The 27,714-nt window shown below is 34.7% G+C and overlaps 1 long non-coding RNA gene across 2 annotated transcripts in view; it reads left to right on the top strand.

Moving 5' to 3' along the window:
• Positions 1-27,714, top strand: part of LOC130457466 (uncharacterized) — a 100,653-nt gene that overhangs the window by 59,163 nt on the left and 13,776 nt on the right. Inside the window, exon 3 of one of the 2 annotated variants that reach the window (XR_008916696.1) lies at positions 23,513-24,470. The exons of the other annotated variant lie outside the window; for it this stretch is intronic. This is a non-coding gene — a long non-coding RNA (uncharacterized LOC130457466). Of the gene's footprint in view, positions 1-23,512; positions 24,471-27,714 lie in introns of those variants that run through there. 2 annotated transcript variants of the gene reach the window in all.

The following is a 27,714-nucleotide window of genomic DNA, read 5'->3' as shown; positions in this document are numbered from 1 at the left end:
GTAGGATTGTTTGGAGAGTACTCTCATAATACTTTGAGCTTTTTCTTGCTTCTACTTTGCCATCTTGGCTCCATGCTTTTTCTAGTTTGGGAATTCTTAATGAAATAATATTTAGAGATGATAAAAGACAATCGAAATATTCAGTTACTATAATTTGAGAAACTTTAAAGAAAAAATCAATTTATTTATTAAATGTTAACCAATAATTGGGAGAAAGATTTTTTAAAGGTCTAATTGCTAAGAAATAGTAGAAATCAATGCAAATGTATAAAAACAAGAGGTATTCTCTAGCAGATGATGGTCTAAGGTTGTGGGTAGGCAGTTTTCCAAAGAAAACAAAATTTAAGATATCAACAACACTGTGAAAAATGCTCTGAATAATTAATAATAATATATTTATAAATTAAAATCACTGATCTGTCATTTCACACTCATTAAATTAGCTAAGATGAGAATAGCTGAAAATGTTAAATGTGAAATATTCTCTTGGAAAACAGGTACTCTGTTGTTGAATTAGTGAAAAAACTATCTAGAATAATAATGGGTTCCCTAAACTGTACTTACTTTTGACCCAGTGATAAATATCCTAGGTATAAACACCAAAAAATTGATTTAAAGAAGGAAGAAAAGTCAATAGATAGATAGATAGATAGATAGATAGAATGAACTATTACTACTATTACATACTATTGTATGTATATATAATATATAAATATATCAATGTTATATAAAATGGAAAGAGAGAGAAGAGAGAATTGAAAGAATAAAAAAATTTGATTGACATAATGAGGAATCATATCTTTTGAAAAGGCATTCAAAAATTCAAAAAAAAAGCTAGCCTACCTTTTATTAGAAGTATTGTACAGTGCACATCAATAGTACACATTTTCTTAAATGATCAATGTATTGATTTGTTTGCCTTTTTGGTATAAGGTCTCTCTTAGCATATATATGGTGTGTGAATGAATCACTGGCAAGTAATGAAAATTTCTTAAAGGATAGAAAGGCTTATGAAACATTTAATATAAGGTAAAAGGAACATTCAAACTTTCTTTTTAAATTAAATGTCATGATGTTAAATATAGTGATATATTAATCTTGAAAGAAAAAAATTAAGGAAATATATGGACTTGTAGTAGGAAAAATATATCTTTTTACAGAATGTGAGATGGTTTAATGAAAAGATCAATTGTTTTAATATTTATTCAATTAATATTTTGGGGAAACTATACATTAAACATGTCCATGCTGTTTATTTTCTTTATTACTAAGAAAATGCAGGACATGCTGGGAAAGAAATTCAATTTACAATGGTATCAAAATGCATTAACTATCTGTGCATTATCCTTCTGAGAAATACTCAAGAATTATGTACATAAAATTATAAAATAGTTCTACCATATGTTTTAAAACCTATAGAATTTGTGGCTATTAAATGTTTATTCCTGTGCTCTTTCTAATATAGTTGAAAACAATCTGTACAAATTACTTTGCAGAATCTATCCTATTTCATTTATAGAATTATATAAAATAATAACAAAATTTGTAGAAGAAAGGAAATGATTTAATGAAAAAAGTTAGAGGTGGATTGGGATGCTACCAATTCTCAATTTATATTAAAAAGAAAAAAGTAGCAAATTTTGAAATTATTTGGAACTAGATTAAAAAGGCATAAAAGAAGATCATGTTAATGGAAAATGATAAAGAAGACCAAATATAAAAAAAAAAACAATGTATGGAACAATATGATGTTCAGTAAGTCAAAGAAGACAATAAACAGGTGAAAAGATTCTTTATTGGATAAAAAACCATAAAAAAGGAAATATGTTAAGTTGGCAGAAAATAAGTTCATGTCATAGGTAAAAGAATAGAGATTGGAGAGGAACTCTCTTTTATTTCATGAGAAAATAAGCTTCTTTTTGAGGAAGATCATTTTACCAATGTTCTTTGGCACTTTGTAATTCATAAGTCATAATACACTGAGATTGTCATTGAATTGCCCAAGTCCAGACAAGAGTTATGGGATGAAGATGAGACTTGAACCCAGGGTTTCTTGCCTTTGAGTTTGAATTTTTAAGTGATATTATTTAAATTTCAGATATATATTAATAATTCAAATATACATTTTCTCCAAATTAAAGGAAAGTGGAAAACAATAGTATAGTTTCTCTTTGTCAACTCTGGGATATGAGGGATATGAGAGAACCCAGATGAGTAATAGAAAAAATAACTAAAGACAAAATAAGCATTATTGTACAAAAATTTCATTTGTATAAAAGCCAATGCATATGAAGAAAAAAAGGGAGATATTCTACAAAAATATGTAAATGCACTGGAAACTGATAACATTAAATATATCTGGTAAAATCTGACATGATATTTGAGAGAAATTGATCTAAAGATACAATACCAAGAACAATTTTACAATAGATAAAGGGTTAAAAGATATTTAGGCTCCAAAAGTACTGCAATCTGCCCCTGTAACAAAAATATTAAGAATAATTCATAGTTAAAGAAATTAAATGTAACATGAAACAACAATTCACACTTTCTCAAGTTACCATAGATAGTAAGAAACTAGAAAAATTCTTGGGGAAATTATAGGAAAACATGAATGCTAATTCATTCTTTTGAAATATAATTTTTTCAAGAATTAAGGAAAACTGTAGCATAAATCATTTTGGATGTTTCAAAAAAAAATTACTAAAGAAACCAAAATTTTCTAATCAGACATTTCACTATTAATATTATTCTCAAATATGTTTCTCTCCTCTCCTTTCTTCTCCTCATCATTTTTCTTCCTTTCGTTTCCTTTCCTTTCCTTTCCTTTCCTTTCCTTTCCTTTCCTTTCCTTTCCTTTCCTTTCCTTTCCTTTCCTTTCCTTTCCTTTCCTTTCCTTTCCTTTCCTTTCCTTTCCTTTCCTTTCCTTTTCCTTTTCCTTTCTAGTGTCTCTTTTTTATCTTCTTTACTCCTTGAATGCCTTTTTATTTCTCTTTATTTCCTTCTATTTCTTCCTGTTTCTCTTTTCCCTCCCTCCCCCCATTCCTAAGTTTGAATGAAGCATCCAACAATAACATATGATATGCCTGGAAAAATATGTGGAACCAGATTGTGGAAACCTTAATGTTAGGCTAAGTGTTTTTGAGTTCTTACCCTTAAGGGTGTTACTTATAACTGGGGTGACAAAGCTGACAGAACAATTTGGAGACAATTACAAAAAAACATAAGAACTAGGACTAAGTGGAGTAATGCCATGCCCTTCTTTGTCCTAGGAATGTAAGTGGATGTGAACTTATTACACAAGTGAAACTAGAAGCAATAGTGACTGGAATAGTAGCTTAAGATAAGAGTCAGTGTCTCAAGACTAGGTTCCCTAGCCTTTTATAAAGCCCAACTAAGGTGCTTCTTCATACACAAGAGATTCCAGATCACTTTAGACTTTCATGCTCTTTCCCTGTTGAAATTAGTTTGATTTTACCTTCAATATGTTTTATAGTTGATTATGCATATATTCTATCCCCAACCCCATCCACAGAAGAATGTAAACTCATTGATTTATTTTTCTAGGCTCTTGCTCTCAAAAGACACTTAATTTTTCAGATGAATTTAATTAGTTCAAGTGATAGTGTAACCTGCCTTCATTAAAAGAAAGGTCCTTGACAAGAGCTAAAATGAGAAGATGATTTGAAGAACAGAACAAAGACAATAGAGAAATAATCATATATACCAATGATGCTGAACTTATGACTCATGTGCCAAAGCTGGCATGCAGAGCATACTCTACCCACTGTCCCACTATAGTTCATTACTAGAAAGACAGAGCGATTCAGATGGAATTCTCCCTTCCCCCTCTCCATCATGCCTGATGACATTTTTTTCACATCACTTGCCCCTCTGCTGAGCAGTCCAATGGGAGAGCACAGGGAGTAAGGTGGGTGGTTCACAGACAGCAGAGCTAAAGGGGATTGGAGCCCTCTGACCACTCCCCTTCCCCTCTCTACACATGTTGAGGGCATTCCTTACTTCATCCACTTCTCCACCAGGCAGCCCAATGGGAATAGTTTTTCCCTTCCCTGTGTAGAGGAATAGGGTGGTTACTGGGCACCCAGAACTCAGTAGAGGAAGGATAATTTTAGTGTTTTGACTTAAAATCTAAATAAGTGATCGCCATGGGAAATTCCAAAATATGAAAAATACCCAAGTCAGCTGGGGATTTATGGAGATTTTAGAAAGAAGGAATTAAGGGGATGGGGAGAAAGAGAAAGAAATTGAGAGAAAGAGAGAATTAATTTAAACTGCTCTGGCTCAGGCTGAGGCAAGCAGTAGTTAAAGCCCAAGGGAGAGGGAGTCAGTCTTATCACTCCAATTCCCACACAGAACTCAATTGCCTCCTGACTTTTTACCCCTTCCTTTTAAAGAAATTTGCTCTTATGTCATCTCCCCTAAATTTTTACGTCTACCAATCACAGTAGACACTTTTTTCCAGGACTGGCCATTCTTAGTTCTCATCTTCTTTAGTTCTCACCTTCTCTGGTTAGATTATATCTTCTGAAAACTTCACACTTCTTTGTTAAGCTTGCCTTTTGTAAATTACTTGACCTTTTAGGTACTAATTTAACTTTTATAGGTACTTAACACCTTTTTGTATTCAAAGATTTGTATTCTAAAAATAGACCTATTTTAAGGTTCTAGCTTTACTATAAGGTAAAGTAAAGGCTAAGTACCTTCATTGTTCAATCAGGAGTTTACAACTTTTAGCTTCCCCCAAAGTATGTCTAATTAGGGTAAAGCAATTTTAAAAGTTCCCAATACATTCCTGATTCTTGTTAGACCAAGAATCTCCTTTGTTTTAATAAGGGAATAGCTAAATAAAATCTACTAAGGTACAGTCTGAGTAGTTTTTTTAAGATTCACAGCACACAGTCTCTAAAAAGTTTGCCATTACTGCTATTTGAAGCTTGGTTATAGACAGATCCATGGAGAGTCCTAGGGAATTCTGTAAATAACTCTTTTCTGCTCTTGGGCTAACTACTATAATTCTTTTTAGTCTTAGGCACTTTTCTCCTGAAATAGTTCATCTTCATGATAAAGGAAAAAATTGGAAATAACACTATAATGTGAAGAAAATTGTACTTAGGATTTGGGCAATGAGTCTCATGCAGAAGATATTCAGATTATAGGAATTTCTGTAAGAGTTCAATATATAGACAAGGGATCTATGTGGTTTAATATTACAGAGAAGATAATCATGCATAATTATTAATACAGCATTTTACTGAATACAAGAGTAATATACTATTCATATTCTAAATTTCATAATTTTATGGAGTTCCATATTATCATTATTCATTCTTTTAACATGAAATGTGCTCAATAAGTGTGCTACTGCCTGACTAGTGTCTCTTATCTGACCTATAGAAATTACCTTTATTCACATATCTGACCTATAGAAAGTCCAAGTGTCTTTCTTTTCGAGAAAAACAACCACCACCACCACAAATACTGAACAGTCCTTTATTTGGTCCAGCAAGTTTGTTTCGTTCTATTGTGAATTCCTTGGATTCTTTGAAAGTATCTATGTCCTTGGCATTTCTTTTCCCCAATGACTCTGAAAAATTCAGTGGAATATTAAGTGTAAAGTTCTGGAAATCTTCAATTAGTTTTCCAACTTCATTTTTCATTCACTTCATAGAGATTTTGCAAAAAATAAGGCAAGATGTGAAATAATTAAATAGAGAATTTTAGTTTTATTACTGATTGAATCATACAATTCAAAGTTGCTTATCACATGCTTCCACTTACCATACGAAGACATTTGTCCATGCCTCACTGACTGACCATATGCCTGTTTTCACAACCATACAACTGAGGATTTATTTTCTTTTTTCTTTCTTTTTATTTTGCTGGCTTTTTGTTCTTCCTCCTCCTCATTATGTCAACATGATGGCATGCATTCAGATCTCTAAAAAAGTTATATCTTTCATGATAAAAGAAATCAACTTTCTTTTTCATTCCAGAGAGAAGGAAAATGAACAGAAATCTAATGCTTTAAAGTATAATGATGCAAGATTCTTGGAAATGTAATCTTTTCAGAAGTATAGAATTATCTGCAATGATCAAAAATATTTTCTGGTTATAAGATAAAATATTAGAAATTTCTGCAAATGTAACTTATTGAATCATAAAGTCTTTAAAACTTAAATAAAGGGAGAGTAACTAGATAGTACTTAGTGTTAAAGTTGTAAAATATCAGTATTTCTGAAAATTTATGAAAAGTATTTGCTGATTCTGAGGTTTCTTTGACATAGACAATTGCTAATAAGAACAAAGGGAAATCTGTTTTTAAATAATCTTTTAAAGATAATATAGGTAATAACCTTAAATGGAATCGTACTTCCCTGGTCCCTTTAAAAGTGTATAATGTTAAAAAAGTATTGAATCAAAAGCCACATATGGTTCCTGAGTTCTCCATTATCAGCATAAATGTATAAAATTTTAAATGATAAGCAAAGGGAGAAATAGAGATGTAAATATTATAAATATATTCAAATATTATAATCATTTTGCAAATTTTTATTCCTTGCTACAGTTTTAAGAACAAGATTCAATCCTCTCCCTAAACACACACACAGTCTCACACACACACACACACATTCACACACGCAATTATATTTTCCTATTGTTATTTATAAGACTTATGATGAGAAACTAGGAAACAATTCATTTTCCTAGTCCTGATTTCTGTTTCTTGAGGCATAGATAAATGTCAAAACATTTGCAATTCTATCCAGGAATATGTCCTTATCCAGATGAAATATATTTTATGAAAAGTAAGTTTGCTCTACTCCATGGAGTGTTGATATATTTGCAGAGTAGCTCACACATTTCAAAGACAAATTTTTCTGAATGTGATTTCACTACTACAGTGCAAATGGTCATTATTATGCACCATCCTCTTCCTCTCCTCTTTCAGTGTTAGAAATTAGCTCATTTGTTGGAATGATACAAGACCCAGAGTCTGAATTGCTTTTTGTTACAAAGGTTTATAGATCCAAGTAAATCAGTCTGTGGTGGGCAATGGAGTCCAGTAAAAGTGACAAAGAATTATTGGATTTTGTATTTTCTTATATTCATCATTGCCTATTTATAACTGATGTAGTAAGGGACTGTACATTGACAACATTGTTCAAACAAGCATGAGAGCACAAAGAGAAAACAATGTCTCTTTTCATAACTTCAGATTTGAGCCTTTAAGGAAAAAAAGAGTGGAAAAATAAAGCAGAACTTATTTCAGTAGTTCAGTAATAATAAAACTCAACTTATTTTCCAATCTTAAAACACCAACTGACAGATTTTGTTCATAATTATTTTATATAATACCTATACATATGCATTACACATGCACATTACACACATATGTGATGTATACATATATATGTATATATATGTATATATATATACATATATATGTATATATATATGTATATATATATATATAAATATATCACATAATTACTGGCATAAAAGAAATGCTTTCCCTTACCTTGAAGAATTTAATAAAAAGAAATAGGGAAAAGGTTCTTTATAGTACACTCATCTTTACAATTGTGTAAAGATAAAGGTCTTTTATGCCACAGATAATGGTGTATGGTGAACAATATAATTTATGGTTGCCAGGGACAGTAGGGGATGGGAATGATTTAATCTTCATTAGGATGAATTTTCCTTTTCAGATTGCAGAAAACCTTTTCCTTCCCCATTACTTTTCTTTTTAAACCTCCTGAGCTTGTTATAAGTCCTTCCTTTAAGCTCTGCTATCTCAGAACCTCCAATGAGTAATGACAACTTTTGAAATACTCTAGTGTTAAAAGCAAAATTCTCAGACACCATAATTGTACTTTAAAGAAAATGCTTGAAGCAAATCATTATTCTTTTGCTTTGTTCTGTCATAGTGGGCCCTTCTGTAAGTTGAAAAAGTTTAAGTTTACAATAACTATGGAAGTGACACTAATAATGATTCATTAGTATGTTACATGATCTGCTATGAGAGACATTGTCACTCATCTGGCTTCTGCTTAAGGGATTTTTAAATTCACATTTTTATCATTATTATTATGATATAATTGAATAGCATCCAGATGTTCTAGGCCAGAAGTTAAATCTCATGGAACAATTTTTCGATAAAGTTATTTGTCCCAAGTCCTTCTGTATATAATTTCATACCGTTAGAGATAGAATGAGGCAAGTGCTAACCATTCTCAGCTTTTATATTTAGTGGCCAGGAAGGAAACAAAATAGTATAGTGCTTGTGTTTATTCTTCATTACCAAAAATAAACAGGAATTTATCTACTTGGATCACACAGAATGAGAATGCCATATTTAGCTGGAAAATTTGATATCTTAGATGACCACTTGACTTCAAGTTGCTCATTAAAGGACCTAGTTTGTAAGAAGATTAAAAAGAATTAACTGAACATAACATTTTGGAAATACTCTCATGTTCTAGGTTTGTCCACCCCTGCCTCTATATTTATATATATATATATATATATCTGCTGCCATTTACTTTTTAATTTCTTCACAGGAGAAGAGAAAGCAATGAAGAACCCAATGTATATTCAGAAAATCAAACCACTGATGTTTTCAGCTCAGGGTCTTCCCTCAGATCATTTCTGTATAAATAAAAATATTAATGAAGAAATGAATAATCTATTCTTAATTTTAAAAAAGACTAAATAAACCCTACCCTTGATTGTTATTTCAATGCCTCATCATAAATTGATGATGACTTTGGAGCCTTGAGGTCTCTTCCAACAGATTGCAAACTCTCCAAATCCTGCCAAACTGGAAAGGCTTTGAGAATTGTCTGGCCTCACATGCAATGACTGTTCTCCAAGGAACACCCCGGTTAATTTCCAAGTGGCTCGTTATTAGGTTGGCTACAGGATTTTGAACTGTTTAACTACAGGAAGACTAAAAGAGCCTAAAGGCACAGAGAGATTATAATATGTGTTCTTGGAGGGGGTAGCCACACTAAGAAGTCAAAGATTTGTAAAATATTAAAGGATATAATAAATATCTGCACAGGCATACTCTCTATCTGACATCATTCCTGGGTAGAAATACTTAGAATCTTTTAAATTGGGAGTTGCAAATTTTTTTCTATCTTAGTTCACTATGACTCTTTTGAAGCTTATGGGCCCCTTCCAGGAATAATAGTTTTAAGTGTGTAAAACAAAACATACAGGATTTCAAAGGAAACAAATTATTTGAAAATACATTAACATACATAAAAATATAATGAACCCTACCTACAAAATCTATGAACAGACCTGAGATTCATGGATCCTATTCTATGATTGTTATTTTTCTTCTATTCAATTTTTTCCCTAAACACCTAGCTTCTTTGTGCTTAGGAAAGATTAAAAAAATAATCATAGGGAAAAAAAAAACAATTAAAATCTCTGCTTTATTTTGTGGTATTCCTTTGTTACCTTAAAAATACATAATTGTGAAATTCAGTTAAATATATCAAAGCCTATTTTCTATCCATGAGATTATAAACTAATTAAAGGTATAGTATACATTCTTCCACATTTTATAGTATTTCTAATTTCTTTTAGTGAAGATTTTGTGTAATTAAAGATCTGTTACCCTAAAAACTATGATGCCCAGGAGCCACTGACTTCCTGTCCTTACGCAAGAGACAGGAGAATAAATATGGTGATCATCTGTGGCTAGCTCTGTTTGCTTCCAGTCAATGACTGTGATGGAGTGGGCTGTTTGAAAAGGTAGAATAGACATGGGCACATGGTTTCATTGTTACCTTTTTATTTTGTTACTTCTATTGTCATTAATAAAATAAAATAAAAAATAATATTAAATAAATAATTAAATAACAAACAAAACTAAATAAATGATATAAATCATCTAATAAAATAAATAAAATAATTAATTAATAAAATATAATATTTGAAATTATTGTATATTAATTTTAATTTTTACAGTGTCAATCAATTAAAAATTCTTACTGAGTACCTAACTCTTATGAACTTTGCATAGTATTACTGTTTGCATCTGCAATAAGCATAATATAGTTGGCAACTCAAGACATAAATATCAAAAGACAAAAATTGGTTTTGAGGTATATCTTTAGAAGAACGACCTTTATTTGTGATATTCAAGATTTTTGAAAACAAAGTATTCAATTATCACAGTCGAAAGCTATTTCTAAATTTTATCGTATTTACTCTTTACCCAGTACTACTCATTTGTATCTTAGAATTTGTTATCTAAACATTCTTCATAACGTTTATGTTCTTATCTTTTGACTCTCAAACCACATACAATGGGCTAAAAGCAGAAAAAGTATCTTATGAACCAAAACTATGTTGAATTAACCTAATGTTAATGTTAATGTTAATGTTAATCTTATATTTTGGCTGGCTATTGCCAATGGCAATAGTTCAACTACTGCTGATCCTAGGTCTCATCCAAGCAGCAGGCTCGCAGCCTTATCCTCCATCAGTCAGCAGAAAAAAAATGCTTCTCCTCCAATCTGTAGCAAGGCAAAACATCTCTTCCAACCTTCAAATCGAGAAGGTGAAGCCATCTTCTCAGCTGAGTGATCCTTCTCTTGAAGAGTAGCCTCTTTGGACTCAGTTCTTGGCTACTTCTTAATTTCTCCTCTTGCCTTCCTTAATTCCTCTCCTACTGAAGACTTTACTGTCTTTAAGAGCTCAAATCAAACTTTCATGATAGCTAGTGTCTCCTCCATCATTTATGATGCAAAGTTCAAGATATTCTACTACCTAATATTTATGAAAACAAGCCCTTTTTTCAATCTTAACATTATTTCCAAATAGCTATTTAGGTATTTGAATAAATTGTTTGTCAGTTATAACCTCCCAAGCTCTAAAAAGGTCTACAATTGTAGGTATGTACATGTGTATATATATATATATATATAAACAAAATATTGATATGCATATAATTCAGATATACATACATTGTATGTATATGTGCATGTATACACATAGATGAGCTAATGAATCATGATACTCATTTATTTGAAGGACGATTCTTTATCAGGTCCTGCTTACCTGTCTCATATATTCCAATTAAAAAAAAAATTTCCCTCACACATGGGTTTTTATCAGTTTTTCAAGGTCAATAATTCTTTTATGACCTTTTCAGCAACCAAAATGCTCACAAAGAGATTACACAGTACTTTGAATGCATCTACTGAGAGCTTTCAAGGAAGGAGTCAGGGAGGTTGATTATGCTTATGAATATCACTAAAGGAAATAAAACACAGGGAGAGCTGAAGATTAGAGAACTTTTGACATATTTTCACAGCCTTGTCTATTTGTCATCTTCCATCTTAAAGTGATTTAGTATATATAAATATCTCATCAAATTCTATGTTTTCTTTCTACCCATCCTTTTTTTTTTTAATATATTTTATTTGATCATTTCCAAGCATTATTCGTTAAAGACATAGATCATTTTCTTTTCCTCCCCCCCACCCCCCATAGCCGACGCGTAAGTCCACTGGGCATTAGATGTTTTCTTGATTTGAACCCATTGCTTTGTTGATAGTATTTGCATTAGAGTGTTCATTTAGAGTCTATCCTCTGTCATGTCCCCTCAACCTCTGTATTCAGGCAGTTGCTTTTTCTCGGTGTTTCCACTCCCATAGTTTATCCTTTGCTTATGAATGGTGTTTTTTTTCTCCTGGATCCCTGAAAGTTGTTCAGGGACATTACACCGCCCCTAATGGAGAAGTCCATTACGTTCGATTATACCACAGTGTATTAGTCTCTGTGTACAATGTTCTCCTGGTTCTGCTCCTCTCGCTCTGCATCACTTCCTGGAGGTTGTTCCAGTCTCCATGGAACTTCTCCACTTTATTATTCCTTTGAGCACAATAGTATTCCATCACCAACATATACCACAGTTTGTTCAGCCATTCCCCAATTGATGGGCATCCCCTCGTTTTCCAGTTTTGGGCCACCACAAAGAGCGCAGCTATGAATATTTTTGTACAAGTCTTTGTGTCCATTATCTCTTTGGGGTACAGACCCAGCAGTGCTATGGCTGGGTCAAAGGGTAGATATTCTTTTGTCGCCCTTTGGGCATAGTTCCAAATTGCCCTCCAGAATGGTTGGATCAGTTCACAACTCCACCAGCAATGAATTAATGTCCCTACTTTGCCACATCCCCTCCAGCATTCATTACTTTCCTTTGCTGTTATGTTAGCCAACCTGCTAGGTGTGAGGTGATACCTCAGAGTTGTTTTGATTTGCATCTCTCTGATTATAAGAGATGTAGAACACTTCTTCATGTGCTTGTTAATAGTTTTGATTTCTTTATCTGAGAACTGCCTATCCATTTCCCTTGCCCATTTATCAATTGGAGAATGGCTTGATTTTTTGTACAATTGATTTAGCTCATTATAAATATGAGTAATTAAACCTTTGTCAGAGGTTTCTATGAAGATTTTTTTCCCAATTTGTTGTTTCCCTTCTGATTTTAGTTATATTGGTTTTGTTTGTACAAAAGCTTTTTAGTTTGATGTAGTCAAAATTATTTATTTTACATTTTGTGATTCTTTCTATATCTTGCTTGGTTTTAAAGCCTTTCCCCTCCCAAAGGTCTGACATGTATACTATTCTGTGTTTACCCAATTTACTTATGGTTTCCTTCTTTATGTTTAAGTCACTCACCCATTTTGAATTTATCTTGGTGTAGGGTGTGAGGTGTTGATCTATTCCTAGTCTCTCCCACACTGTCTTCCAATTTTCCCAGCAGTTTTTATCGAATACTGGATTTTTGTCCCAAAAGCTGGGATCTTTGGGTTTATCGTATACTGTCTTGCTGAGGTCGTTTTCCCCCAGTCTATTCCACTGATCTTCCTTTCTGTTTCTTAGCCAGTACCAAATTGTTTTGATGACTGCTGCTTTGTAATATAGTTTGAGGTCTGGGACTGCAAGGCCCCCATCATATGTGTTTTTTTTCATTATTTCCCTGGATATCCTTGATCTTTTGTTCTTCCAAATGAACTTTGTTATGGTTTTTTCTAAATCAGTGAAGAAGTATTTTGGTAGTTCAATGGGTATGGCACTAAATAGATAAATAAGTTTGGGTAGGATGGTCATTTTTATTATATTGGCTCGTCCTATCCATGAGCAGTTAATGTTTTTCCAATTGTTCAAGTCTAGTTTTAGTTGTGTGGCGAGTGTTTTGTAGTTGTGTTCATATAGTTCCTGTGTTTGTCTTGGGAGATAGATTCCTAGGTATTTTATTTTGTCTAAGGTGATTTTGAATGGGATTTCTCTTTCTAGTTCTTGCTGCTGAGCTGTGTTGGAGATATATAGAAAAGCTGATGATTTATGTGGGTTTATTTTGTATCCTGCAACTTTACTAAAGTTGTTGATTATTTCAATTAGCTTTTTGGTTGAATCTCTAGGATTCTTTAAGTAGACCATCATGTCATCCGCAAAGAGTGATAACTTGGTCTCCTCCTTGCCTATTCTGATGCCTTCAATTTCTTTATCTTCTCTAATTGCTACTGCTAGTGTTTCTAGTACAATGTCAAATAGTAGGGGTGATAATGGGCATCCTTGTTTCACTCCTGATCTTATTGGGAATGCATCTAGTTTATCCCCATTGCAGATGATATTAGCTGTTGGTTTTAGATATATACTGTTTATTATTTTTAGGAATGACCCTTCTATTCCTATGCTTTCTAGTGTTTTTAATAGGAATGGGTGTTGTATTTTATCAAAGGCTTTTTCTGCATCTATTGAGATAATCATGTGGTTCTTGCTAGTTTGCTTGTTGATGTGGTCAATTATGTGGATGGTTTTCCTAATGTTGAACCAGCCCTGCATCCCTGGTATGAATCCTACTTGATCATGGTGAATGATCCTTCTGATCACTTGCTGGAGTCTTTTTGCTAGTATCCTATTTAAGATTTTTGCATCTATATTCATTAGGGAGATTGGTCTATAGTTTTCTTTCTCTGTTTTTGACCTGCCTGGTTTTGGAATCAGTACCATGTTTGTGTCGTAAAAGGAGTTTGGTAGAACTCCCTCTTTGCTTATTATGTCAAATAGTTTGTATAGTATTGGGGTTAACTGTTCTCTGAATGTTTGATAGAATTCACAGGTGAATCCATCAGGCCCTGGGGATTTTTTCTTAGGAAGTTCTTTGATGGCTTGATGGATTTCAATTTCTGATATGGGATTATTTAAGAATTCTATTTCCTCTTCTGTTAGTCTAGGCAGTTTGTATTTTTGTATATATTCATCCATTTCTCCTAAATTGGTGTGTTTATTGCCATATAATTGGGCAAAGTAATTTCTAATGATTGCCTTAATTTCCTCCTCATTGGAGGTGCTGTCCCCCTTTTCATCTTTAATGCTGTGAATTTGCTTTTCTTCCTTCCTTTTTTTAATTAGATTGACCAGTACTTTGTCTATTTTGTTTGTTTTTTCAAAGTACCAGCTTCTTGTCTTATTTATTAAATCAATAGTTCTATCACTTTCGATTTTATTAATTTCTCCCTTAATTTTTAGGATTTCTAATTTGGTTTTCTGCTGGGGGTTTTTAATTTGATCGCTTTCGAGTTTTTTCAATTGCATTTCCAATTGATTGATCTCTGCTCTCCCTTGTTTGTTAATATGAGCTTTCAGGGATATGAATTTGCCTCTGATTACCGCTTTGGCTGCATCCCAAAAGGTTTGAAAGGATGTTTCGCCATTGTCATTTTCCTTGATGAAATTATTAATTGTTTCTATGATTTCTTCTTTAGCTAAACGGTTTTGGAGTATCATATTGTTTAATTTCCAATTGGTTTTAGATTTGGTTTTCCATGTACCATTACTAATCATTATTTTTATTGCCTTGTGATCTGAGAAGGCTGCATTCATTATTTCTGCTTTTTTGCATTTGTGTGCTATGTTTCTGTGACCTAATGTATGGTCAATTTTTGTGAATGTGCCATGTGGTGCTGAGAAGAAGGTGTATTCCTTTTTATCCCTATTTATTTTTCTCCATATGTCTATTAATTCTAATTTTTCTAAGATTTCATTCACTTCTTTTACCTCTTTCTTATTTATTTTTTGATTTGATTTATCTAAATTTGATAATGGTTGGTTTAAGTCTCCCACTAGTATGGTTTTATTGTCTATTTCTTCCTTCAATTCTCCTAGTTTCTCCATTAGAAATTTGGGTGCTATATTATTTGGTGCATACATGTTGATTAATGATATTTCCTCATTGTCTAGAGTCCCTTTTAACAAAATATAATTACCTTCCCTATCCCTTTTGATCAGGTCTATTTTTGCATTGGCTTTATCAGATATCATGATTACCACTCCTGCCTTCTTTCTATCAGTTGAGGCCCAGAAGGTCTTACTCCATCCTTTAATTCTGACCTTGTGGGTGTCAACCCGCCTCATGTGTGTTTCTTGAAGACAACATATGGTAGGGTTTTGGATTCTAATCCATTCAGCTATTCGTCTACGTTTTATGGGTGAGTTCATCCCATTCACGTTCAAAGTTATGATTGTCATTTGTGGACTCCCTGGCATTTTGATTGCCTTCCCTAATTCTAACCTTTTCTTCTTCGGCTCTACCTTTTAGTCCAGTGATTTACTTTGAATCAGTCCCCCTTGTCCCCTCCCTTGATGTTTCCCTTTTTAGTCCCTCCCTTTTTGTTCCCTCCCCCTCCCCCCTCTCTTTCCCTCCCTTTTTGTTCTCCCTCTCCCCCTCCCCCCCTTGGTTTTCCCTTCTCCTTACCCTTGTTGGGTAAGATAGAATTCAAGATCCCAATGGATCTGGATGTTTTTCCCTCTCAGAGTTGATTTCCCTGAGATTGAGGTTTAAGTAAACCCCCCCCCCTCTCTTCCTCTCCTTCTTATAGGAGTTTTCTTCCCCTCCCCTTCCCCTGTGAATCTTTGTGTGAGAACCATTATTCTATTTGGTCTTTCTTTACCCCCTATTTATACATTACATTTTCCCCACATATTAGTATACATAGGTTGATATAAATGTAGTCCTTATAGAAGAGAGTTTGAGTAAAAGAAGATAACATTTTTCCCCTTTCCTTAATATTTACCTTTTCAGGTATTCCTTGCTCTTTGATTTTCGGTATCAAACTTTCCACAGAGCTCTGGTCTTTTCTTTGCAAAAAGTTGGAAGTCTTCTATTTTGTTGAATGCCCATACTTTCCCTTGGAAGTATATAGTCAGTTTTGCTGGGTAGCTGATTCTTGGTTGGAGACCCAGCTCTCTTGCCTTTCTGAAGATCATGTTCCATGCCTTACGATCATTCAGCGTAGAACTTGCAAGGTCTTGTGTGACCCTGACTGGCATTCCTTTATATCTAAATTGTCTTTTTCTGGCTTCCTGTAGGATTTTTTCTTTTGTTTGATAGCTTTGGAATTTGGCAATTACATTCCTGGGAGTTGTCTTTTGGGGGTTTAGTGTAGAAGGTGTTCTGTGAGCTCTGTCAGTGGATGTATTGCCCCCTTGTTCTAGAATCTCTGGGCAATTTTCTTTGATTATATCTTGTATCACCATGTCCAGTTTGGTGTTTATTTCTGGCTTTTCTGGGAGTCCAATTATTCTTAAATTTTCTCTTCTCCCCCTGTTTTCCAGATCTATCACCTTGTCGGTGAGATATTTTATGTTCTCTTCTAATTTCTTGGTGTTTTGGCTTTGCTTTATTAGTTCTTGCTTTAAAGCCTGGTTTTCTTTTACAGTTTGGTCAAACTGGTTTTGTAGATGCGTGAATTTCTTTTGCATCATTTCCCACTTTTCCTCCCAGAGGGCTTCCATCTTTTTGGTCCTTTCTGATTCAAATTCTTCATGGGTTTGTGGAGAGTTTCTATTTCCTTTGGAAGATTTTGGAGAATTTTCTTGTATATCTTCTTCTATCTGCTCTGTATTTTGTATTTTGGCTCCATAGAATGTGTCCAGAGTCGCCCCTTTCTTCTTATTTTTCTTGGTATTTTGGGGCTTCTGTGCTTCTGTGGAGTTTGTCATCTCTGAACGTGGAGGATTGGCTTTTCTTGTCTTTGTCTGGTTTTGAGGCTTTAGTCCTGGGCAGATGTTGGTTCTATGAGCGTTCCCTGGGTTAAACTGAATATGCCTCACTGGAACTGGAATGGAAGGGTCGGACCACGAGGCCACATTCTCCCCCTGGCTCGATTTCCGGAAGTTGCCTTCAGAATCGCTGGCCGTGAGGCTGTTTCGTTGGCCTGCGGGGGGGATGGGCTGCCGCTTCCCCAAGCTCCGAGAGCACAGACTTTCACTGAGACTTGGATAGCAGGATCCAGCCCGTGAGGTTGTCTTGCCCGCCCTGAGGGTTGCTGTTGTTTTGACCAGCTCTCTGCAGCGGAGGCCCCAGGCAGTAACTTTCACCCGGACCAACCGGCTCTTTGACCGACCGGCTCTTTGCAGCGGAAGCCCCAGGCAGTAACTTTCACCCGGACTGGGACTTGGGTAGAAGACCCTGAGGGTTGTTGTTCCTCAGACCCTGCTCTCTGAGCCCGGTGCGGCTGCCACTTCCGGGAGCCTTGGACTCTGCGCTCCTACCCCTGAGGTCCGAGGGATCTCGGGTTCTGGCTTTTAAGGGGAGCCGTACCTTTTGAACCGGGTCCAGGTCCAGGAGGAGGGTTCCCAGGGTCTGTGCTGTTGATCGTTTTGAATTTCGGCGCCTTAGGAGCTTCTAGTTTGAGATCGGTCGGGAAGGGTTTTCCGGAGATCTGAACTTCAGCTTTCTCTAAGCCGCCATCTTAACCGGAAGTCTCTTTCTACCCATTCTTGTCACTTTATAAGGTGATTCACCTTTAAAATTCTCACCACCCCTCTGAACAAATTTACAGATAAGTTTATATTCTAAAACTTGAGGAAGAAATGGAATGGGTTTGGTTTTATATTCTTGGATTCGAAGATCATTGCAAACAGCAACTGCTAGCGTGAAATTAAAAGATGTATGCTCCTTTGAAGGAAAGTTATGGCAAATATGGACAGAATAATAAAAAGAAGGGGCATCACCTTGCTAGCAATGGTCTGTATAGTTAAAGCTATGTGCTTTTTTTTTCCCCAGTAGCAATGTATGGCTGTGAGTGTTGAACTATGATGAAATCTGATGTTTATAGAACTGACAGTTTTGAATCCTAGCTCTAGAGAAGACATTTGAGACCCCCTTGACATCACAGGGAGATCAAATCCGTTAATACTTAAATAATTTCATGCTATTTACTTGAGGGTTAAATACTGAAACCATAGTGTAAATACTTGGAAGACATAATGAAGACAGGATTCATTGGAAAAGACACTGATGATGGGAAAGTTTGAAAGCAAAAGGAATGGAAACAATGGAACAGTTGAAAAATGGATACAATGAACATAAGCTTGAATGGACTTTGGGAGATGGAGGATAGAAAGGCCTGACATTCTATTGTCCATTGGATCATGAAGAGTTGGATGGAACTGAATGACTGAACAATTATCTTCTAACCTTAGTTTTCCTTCAATTGCTCTGCTTGGGAAAGAATGAATGAATAAATGAAAAGATTGCATATTTATTAATCACTCACTATGTGTTAAATACCATGCTCTGAAAATACAAACAGAAAAAGAACAATTTCCATACTCTCAAAGAATTCTTTAGAGGATTCGAGTTACAGAAAATATAGAACAATTTAGCTCTCATATGATGGAAAGGACCAGAGCTCCTAAAGGTGTAGCTATAGGTCTGATTTCAGGGCCCAAAGTAGAATTCATAGTCATATGCCCCATGGAAGCAGTATATGAGGACTGGGAAGAGGAGAATTATGATTAAGTCTTTATGATTAGTTGCTCTCAGAGTCTGTAGTGTTCTGCTAATAGGTAATGGGGTGGAAGGAGAAATGTTTTCTAGGTAAGGGTATTTCTAGATTCCTTATATATACTTATCATCATGACTCACATCTATTAAACTTTTCTTTAGTGAACAGTGATATCTTTATCAATGTCTTCTTAAAATTGATTTTTATGTTAATAGTTTGTTAAAATAAGACTAAGAAAGAATTAATTCAATATGCTATATTGTATTTTAATATTTTAGTTTTAACTTTTCCCTAATAAAACATAATCTGACAATATAAAGTTGATTCAGAAGTGACTCAATTATTGATATCCAGTAATTTCTGAATGCCAAAAGATAATCAGCATGGGTGTGTATACACATATGAGTTTGTATGAAGATTTCAAGGATAACCATGCCTTGTGACTTCCGCTTTTATTAAAGACAATATTCATGATATAACTACATAGTGCTTTAAGTTTTGTAACAAACTTCATGTACAATATCATTTGATTCTTCCAACATCTCTTTGAGATAGATTTGGGAATTTATAGATATTAAAACTTAGGCTCAAAAAGGTTAATAATTTGCCAGTGGTGGTCATATGACTAGTAAGCACATAGAACTATTGAAAAAACAAGTATTCGAGGTCATTGTGGCTATGGTTTCTGATGGGATTTTCAAAAGGATTTTTTTCTAAGTTTCTGTTAGTTCCACCTCCCCCAAGGAAATGTTATCATTTATTTATTTATTTATTCATTCATTCATTCATTCATTCATTCATTCACTTATTTATTTATTGTTGTTGTTTGTCCTTCATTTTCTTTATTCTTTTCCTTTTAAACATTATTTTATTTGGCCATTTTCAAGCATTATTCCTTGGAAAGAAAGATCATTTTCTTTTCCTCCCCCCTCCCCTCCCACCACCCCTCCCATAGCCAATGCGCGATTCCACTGGGTATCACATGTGTCCTTGATTTGAACCCATTTCCATGTTGTTGGTATTTGCATTAGGGTGTTCATTTAGAGTCTCTCCTCAATCATGTCCCCTCCACCCCTGTAGTCAAGTAGTTGCTTTTCCTCGGTATTTTTACTCCCACAATTTGTCCTCTGCTTAAGGATAATGTTTTTTTCTCCTAGATCCCCGCAGATTGTTCAGGGACATTACACCGCCACTAATGGAGAAGTCCATTATGTTCGATTGTGCTACAGTGTTTCAGTCTCTGTGTACAATGTTCTCCTGGCTGCTCCTTCAGCTCTGTATCACTTCCTGGAGGTTGTTCCAGTCTCCATGGAACTCCTCCACTTTATTATTCCTTTTAGCACAATAGTATTCCATCACCAACATATACCACAATTTGTTCAGCCATTCCCCAATTGAAGGGCATCCCCTCATTTTCCAATTTTTGGCTACCACAAAGAGCGCAGCTATGAATATTGTTGTACAAGTCTTTTTCCTTATTATCTCTTTGGGGTACAAACCCAGAAATGCTATGGCTGGATCAAAGGGCAGACAGTCTTTTATCGCCCTTTGGGCATAGTTCCAAATTGCCCTCCAGAATGGTTGGATCAATTCACAACCCCACCAGCAATGAGTTAATGTCCTGACTTTGCCACATCCCCTCCAGCATTCACTACTTTCCTTTGCTGTCATGTTAGCCAATCTGCTAGGTGTGAGGTGATAACCTCAGAGTTGTTTTGATTTGCATCTCTCTGATTATAAGAGATTTAGATCACTTTTTCATGTGCTTATTAATAGTTTTGATTTCTTTGGCTGAAAACTGCCTGTTCATGTCCCTTGCCCATTTATCAATTGGAGAATGGCTTGATTTTTTTTGTACAATTGATTTAGCACTTTGTAAATTTGAGTAATTAGACCTTTGTCAGAGGTTTTTGTTATGAAAATTGTTTCCCAATTTGTTGCTTCCCTTCTCATTTTGGTTTCATTGGTTTTGTTTGTACAAAAACATTTAATTTGCTATATTCCAAATTATTTATTTTGCATTTTGTGACTCTAAGTCTTGCTTGGTTTTAAAATCTTTCCCTTCCCAAAGGTCTGACATGTATACTATTCTGTGTTCACCTAATTTATTTATAGTTTCCTTCTTTATATTCAAGTCCTTCACCCATTCTGAATTTATCTTGGTGTAGGGTGTGAGGTTTTGATCCAAACCTAATGTCTCCCACGCTGTCTTCTAGTTTTCCCAGCAGTTTTTTGTCAAATAGTGGATTTTTGTCCCAGAAGCTGAGGTCTTTGGGTTTGTCATATACTGTCTTTCTGAGGTCACTTATCCCAAATTTATTCTACTGATCCTCCTTTCTGTCTCTTAGCCAGTACCAAATTGTTTTGATGACCAATGCTTTATAATAGAATTTGATATTTTGGACTGCAAGGCCCGCTTCCTTTGTATTTTTTTCTCATGATTTCTTTGGATATCCTTGATCCTTTGTTCTTCCAAATGAACTTTGGTATGTTTTTTTCTGAATCATTAAATAAAAAATTTTTGGAAGTTCAATGGGTATGGCACTAAATAGATAAATAAGTTTGGGTAGGATGGTCATTTTTATTATATTGGCTCATCCTACCCATGAGCAGTTAATGTTTTTCCAGTTGCTCACGTCTAGTTTTAGTGTGTGGAGAGTGTTTTGTAGTTGTGTTCATATAGTTCCTGTGTTTGTCTCAGGAGATAGATTCCTAAGTATTTTATTTTGTCTAAGGTGATTTTGAATGGGATTTTTCTTTCTAATTCTTGCTGCTGAGATGTGTTGGAGATAATGTTCATGACTCATGTGGGTTTATTTTGTATCCTGCAATATTGCAAAAGTTGTTGATTATTTTGACTAGCTTTTTGGTTGATTCTCTAGGATTCATTTATAGACCATCATATCATCCGCAAAGAGCAATAACTTCCAGTTGCTTAATTCTGGTCTTTAAGGAGTGGTTTTGCTTTTCAGTTTGGTCTGCCCTTCTGTTTGTGGCCTCCAGCTCTTTCTCCAATTGTGAGGTCTTCTCTGTCAGGCTGCTGACCTCTTTGTGAATTTTTTCCCATTTTTCTTGAGAAGGTTTCCATCTTTTGGATAAGCCCCATTTTGAGTTCTTCCAGAGCTTGTGGATAATTTCCATTTTGGGGGGCATGTTTTGATTTTGTTTGAATTTCATCCAATTTCTCTTCTGTCACCTGGGTTTTCCCCCCATAAAAATTTTCAATGGTCACTTTATTCCCTTTCTTTTTGGAGGGTTGATCTTGGGCAGTGAGAGCCATCACTTTGGTGGTTTTCCCTTTCCTTTTTGGCCAGAGGTCAGATATGGGTGGGTTTTCTGTGGATTTAAGTTGCCTCAGACTAGTTCTTCCCAGCCTCCTCGGTTTGTTAGCGCACCAGCCCCCGTGCTCTTCTCTCCAGTGCACAGGAATCTCCTGTAAAACCTCTCTGAGGGATTGATCTCTGGTAGTCCCTGTCAGTTTCCAAGGACCCTGGAGTGCCTCCCCCTTGGCCCCCCACTACAGCGAGTAGCAGAGCTTTGGTCTCAGGCAGTTTATACAGTTTCTCCAGACTCCACACTGTTCGTAGTTTGCAAGGGTCCCCGTGGTCTGTGAGCTCTCCAGTGCACAGGTTTCTGCAGTGAAACCGCCCTGAGAGGTATTTCCCTAGCAGTCCTCCTTAGATCCCAAAGACCCTGATGTGCCCCACCCCCAGACAGAGACGTTCCTCAATCACTAGCTGTCCCCGGTGGGTGCTCTGAGCCCCTACTCTGGTTCCGTGGGTGAGGTGGGGGAAGGGCAGCTTAGTTCACATTTTTGTGCAAGCTTTTCCTCCTTCTTATAGTGTGAAAATATTCACTCCCCATGTACCTTCCTTGCTGTGATGTACTGGAGAGTCCCTCCATTCTTCCAAGGATGATTTTTATGCTCTTTTGAGGTAGTCTATTACAGTCGGTGCCAGGGAGAGGAAGCGATTCTCGTCTAGATAACAGCCATGTTTACCCTGAAGTCTGATGTTATTATTTATTAAGAGAAGGCAAAGACTATTTTGCCAAAGCAACAAGGGACTTTCCTAGGATTAGCATATTAAAGTATAGAATAGGCAGTCAGCCAGGAACTGGGTAAATCCTCCATGGGAGGAGCCAGATATGTGACTAGATTAGAGTGAGGAAATTTCTTTTTCTTCTCTATTTGTGAAAATGAGAACATTTTGATTAAGTTTTACTTCAAATGACCTTATATTATTGCTACACTACTGCACACAATTTTATGCAAATTAATTCATATCCTCTATCTATGTCTTTCTATCTGTCTATACATTCATCTATTTCTATCCTCTGTGTTACATTCACCTTTCTCTCTAGCTATCTATTTGCAAAATCAAAAGGACACAATATAGAAAAGAGGATAGGGAAGCTGAAAATTAAACTTTACTAGGACCAATAATTTTCTATTTCTTGGGAATTTATTGTTACACTTTGCTTTTCAGTATAGCAAATTACTTTAAACCAATATATCAAATGAATGCTGAGAAGAGACAGTTAGATGGCTCAGTAAATAAAGTACTTGTCCTGGAGTCAGAAAGACCTGAGTTCAAATTTGACTTCAGACCCTTACTAGCTGTGTGACCCTAGATAACTCATAACCTCTTTTTGATTTAATCCACCAGAGAAGGAAATGACAAACCATCCCAGCATATCTGCCAAGAATCTCTATGGGGAATGTGTTCCATAGGGTCTCAAAGAGTTGGCAGGATGGAACAACTGAGCAACAGCAAATGATGTTGAGAAGTAAGGAGATTATGACTTCTACTCCTTCAAAACTTAAATCAAAAGTTCTATAAACTATTTCCCCAAATATTCCATAGACCTAGAATAGAAACACAGAACCTGAAAACACCATGGAAAATGGCAGAAATTCTGTGAGATTGTCTGTGTGTACTTAGTAGTGAGCTGGCTGCTAATGATTGGGACTTCCAGTTGGGTTTATACACATCAGCAAGGAATCATTAAGTGTCATGATTCAACTCAGCCCTATATAATGGGCCTCAACAGCTGCTCTAAGCCAATCTTCCTAGCATAAAATATTGCCCACATAGAATGAAAAATATTCATATACAAAAAAGTGTTTCAATATTTTATTTGAGATATATTCAGGTACCACAGAATAATCAGTGGCAAGAGTGCCAGCTTGAAGTTAGGAAGAACTGGGTTCACATGCAGCTTTTGACATTTGTTCCCTGAATGATCAGTGACAATTCCCTTGGTCCCTAGGTACCTCCTGCAAGTAATAAGTTTTTCATGAAAGAGAACCAACAACTATATTAACATCCTCTAAAAAATATCTGAATATATTCTCATTTCCTTTTTTGTTTCAGTGTTCCTTCAATTTATTGTCTTCCAATTTCATAGAATTAACCATAAATAAGATTGAGTATTACAATTTCCACAATGCCTTTCACAAAGTATTTGCACAAGTGAAATAAACAAATAAGCTATCATCTTCCTTTCTTTTTGGCTCTTTCACACATTGAATTCTCTATGAAAATGCTATTAGTAACTTATTGAAATTTATTTCCCAAATTGTATTTTTAGTCAAAAGAATGATTAGAGGTTTGTGATTTAATATTTAGAAGCTGACTTTGCTTATTTATCAATTTCTATTGCATGCTAATGGATATGGCATTCTGTACTTCGTATTCTGGCATTTGTTCAGTTCTCTGACTTCTAAAAATAAAAGTCTTACCTTTTCAGTATCTGAAAGCTTAACTACATTTTTTCTTGCTCAAACAAATTTCAGAATTCATATTATGTTTTGCCAAGTTTGAGTTGTCAAATAATTATAACAATTTTTCTACATGAAATAAAAAATTCACCCTCTTCCTACCCCTCATATTTTGCTTAACTCATTTCATATATAATACATATATTATGTGTGTACACATATATAACTTTTCTTTTGCTCTTAGTTTCAGTCATTCATTCAAACTTCTATAATAACCCTTTAATTTGAAAAATTCTTTCTCAGTCCCAAAGAATTTAGGCTTGAATTGGTCAGTGATGTGAAACAACAAGAATTTTGAGCAGAGTTAAAACAAGAGGAGAATCCACAAACTATGGAGTTGCTACTGAATAACAGAGAGAAGACATGAAAGAAATACTTAGTAGAGCTCAGAAAAGACAGCTGCTTGCTTCAATTGTCAACATTTGAATCATATTTTGAGAAATACAGAAGAAGCTAATGAGTGCATAGAATCCCAGCAGTGTGTTACAAGGAAGATTAGTGAACTAGATGAGACAAAGGTATTAGAATGAAAAAAATTACAGCAAAAAGCAACAGGAATTCAAATACAATTAGACATCAGAGACACAGATATTTGACATCTATATCCAAAAGAACAGCCTTAGGAGCCATATTAATTTAAAGAAGGCTGTCCAATTAGTTCTAGAGTTCAAGGAGGGTCATGTAATTATTTTCAACATGAAGCAAATATATATAGTATGGTGTACTATATAGAGTACTAGAATTAGTTTTAGAAAAATCCATGTTCAAATCCTAACATATATTAGTTCTTAAATCACAAACAATTTGCCTACACTTACTAAGACTCAGTCTTTTTTATTTGTAAAACAGAGATTGAAGTATTACTTATATGATACACCTCACATGGTTCTTAGGAAAATAAAATTACATTGCTTCTCTGCTTTTTGGCTAAGATCAAGCGTAGAAAAACAAAATGAAATACTACATATAAAATACTTTCATATTAAAATACTAAATTAGTGTTAGGTATTATTAATAAAATCACAGTATTACTGCCATATTTGGTTTTTATTTTGCATTTTAGGGGAAATTCTCTTGGCTAAAGTCAGTATTTGAAATACTTTTTCCTTTGAATAATATTCCTCAAAAAAAAATAAATAACATTCCTTGCATTATCCTTAAAATAAAAAAAAATTAGAAAATTTCACCATGTTACACATTAAAAAAATCTTGTAACCTCAAGACTTGGAATAAAATGTTCAGAAAAGCAAGAGAATTGGGTCTACATGGAAGGATCACCTACCCAGCAAAGTTGAATATACTTCTAGGGGAAGGTATGGGTATTCAAAAAATAGAATTCCAAATATTTGTAAAGAAAAGACCAGAACTAAACAGAAAATTTGACAGCAAAATACAAAAACCAAGAGAAAAACATGAAAAGGTAAATAAGAAGGAGAGGAGCCTTATTTTTTTTTCTTTAAGGCCCTCAGTAAGGCCAAATTATCAATATTCCTATATCGAAAAATGTTATTTGTAACTCTCAAAAATTGTATTTATTATTATAGTAGTTAGAAGAATTATCCATAGGTAGAGATTGGGGTACTAAGGGGGTTTAAATCATATATAAAAAAGAAGAAATAAAAGGGAGGATGGGATCAAGAGAAATTTGAAGGAATAAGAAAGTTAAGATAATCTATACTACACAAAAAGGCACTTGGGAGTGTAAGGGGAAGAATACAAAGATAAAAAAGGAGAGGAAGGGAGTGCTAAAAGATAATACTCAAACCTATTCCCAGTGGAATCAATTACAAAAGAGAAGAGCATCTAGATCCATTGGGGTATAGAATTCTATCTTACTCTATGGGGAAAGTTAGAGGGTAAAACCAAGGAGGGAAGTAGGGCAGGAAGTGTAAAAAGGGGAGGGAAAGAGAGGGGGAAGGGAATTTAATAGACCCTAAAAAATAAAAGGGCAATAAAAGGGGAGGGGATAGAAGGGAACGTGGGGAGGGAAACAATACTAGGGAGAGAGAGTGTGTGATAGCTTAAAAAATTAAAAATAAAAATAAGAGAGGAATAAGAAGAGATGGAAGAAAGGAAAGGAAAATAAGTATGGGGAATAGGGGGACTGATTAAAAAGAGAACACTCTATTAGAAGGAAATAATGAAAGAGTAAAGGACAGGACAAGGTGAGAAAAGCAAAATGTTGGGGAATATACAGGTACTAATCATAACTTTGAACTTGAATAGGATGAACTAACCTGCCAAGCAGAAGCAAATAGCAGAATGGATTAGAGACCAAAATCTTACCATATGTTCTTTACAGGAAACACACATGAGCCAGGTAGACACACACAGGTTAATGGTTAAAGGCTGGAGCAAAATCTATTGGCCTTCAAATTAGAAAAAGCAGGCAGGAGTTACAATCATGATATTTGACAAAACCAAAGTAAAAATAGATCTGATTAAAAGAGATAGGGAAGGTAATTACATCCTGATAAAAGGCAGTATAGAAAATGAGGAAATATCAGTACTAAACATGTATGAACCAAATGGTATAGCAGTCAGATTTCTAAAGGAAAAACTAGTGGAGTTGAAGGAGGAAATAGATAGTAAAACTATACTAGTGGGAGACCTGAACCTTCCTCTATCAGATCTTTATAAATCAAATAAAAAAATAAATGAGAAAGAGGTAAGAGGTGTGAAGGAAATCTTAGAAAAATTAGAGTATAAATAGAAATATGGAGAAAAATAAATAGGAACAAAAAGGAATACACCTACTCTTCAGCAGCACATGGTACATTCACAAAGACTGACCATGCAATAGGGCATAAAAGCATGGCAAATAAGTGCAAAAGAGCAGAAATAATAAATGCAACCTGTTCAGATCATAATGTGATAAAAATAATAATTAGTAAGTGTACACAGAGAGGCCAATCAAAAATTAATTGGAAATTTAATAATATGATTCTCCAAAATTGGTTAAAGAACAAATAGAAACAATATTTTCATTGAAGAAAATGACAATGATGAAACATCCTTTCAAACTTTATGGGATGCTGCCAAAGAAGTACTTGGGGGGGGGAATTCATATCCTTGAATTCATATATT

The sequence above is a fragment of the Monodelphis domestica genome, chromosome 2, assembly GCF_027887165.1.
Source record: "Monodelphis domestica isolate mMonDom1 chromosome 2, mMonDom1.pri, whole genome shotgun sequence".
Lineage (NCBI taxonomy): Eukaryota > Metazoa > Chordata > Mammalia > Didelphimorphia > Didelphidae > Monodelphis > Monodelphis domestica.
Note: the sequence above shows the minus strand (reverse complement) of the source record. Positions and strands in the feature narration are given on the sequence as shown.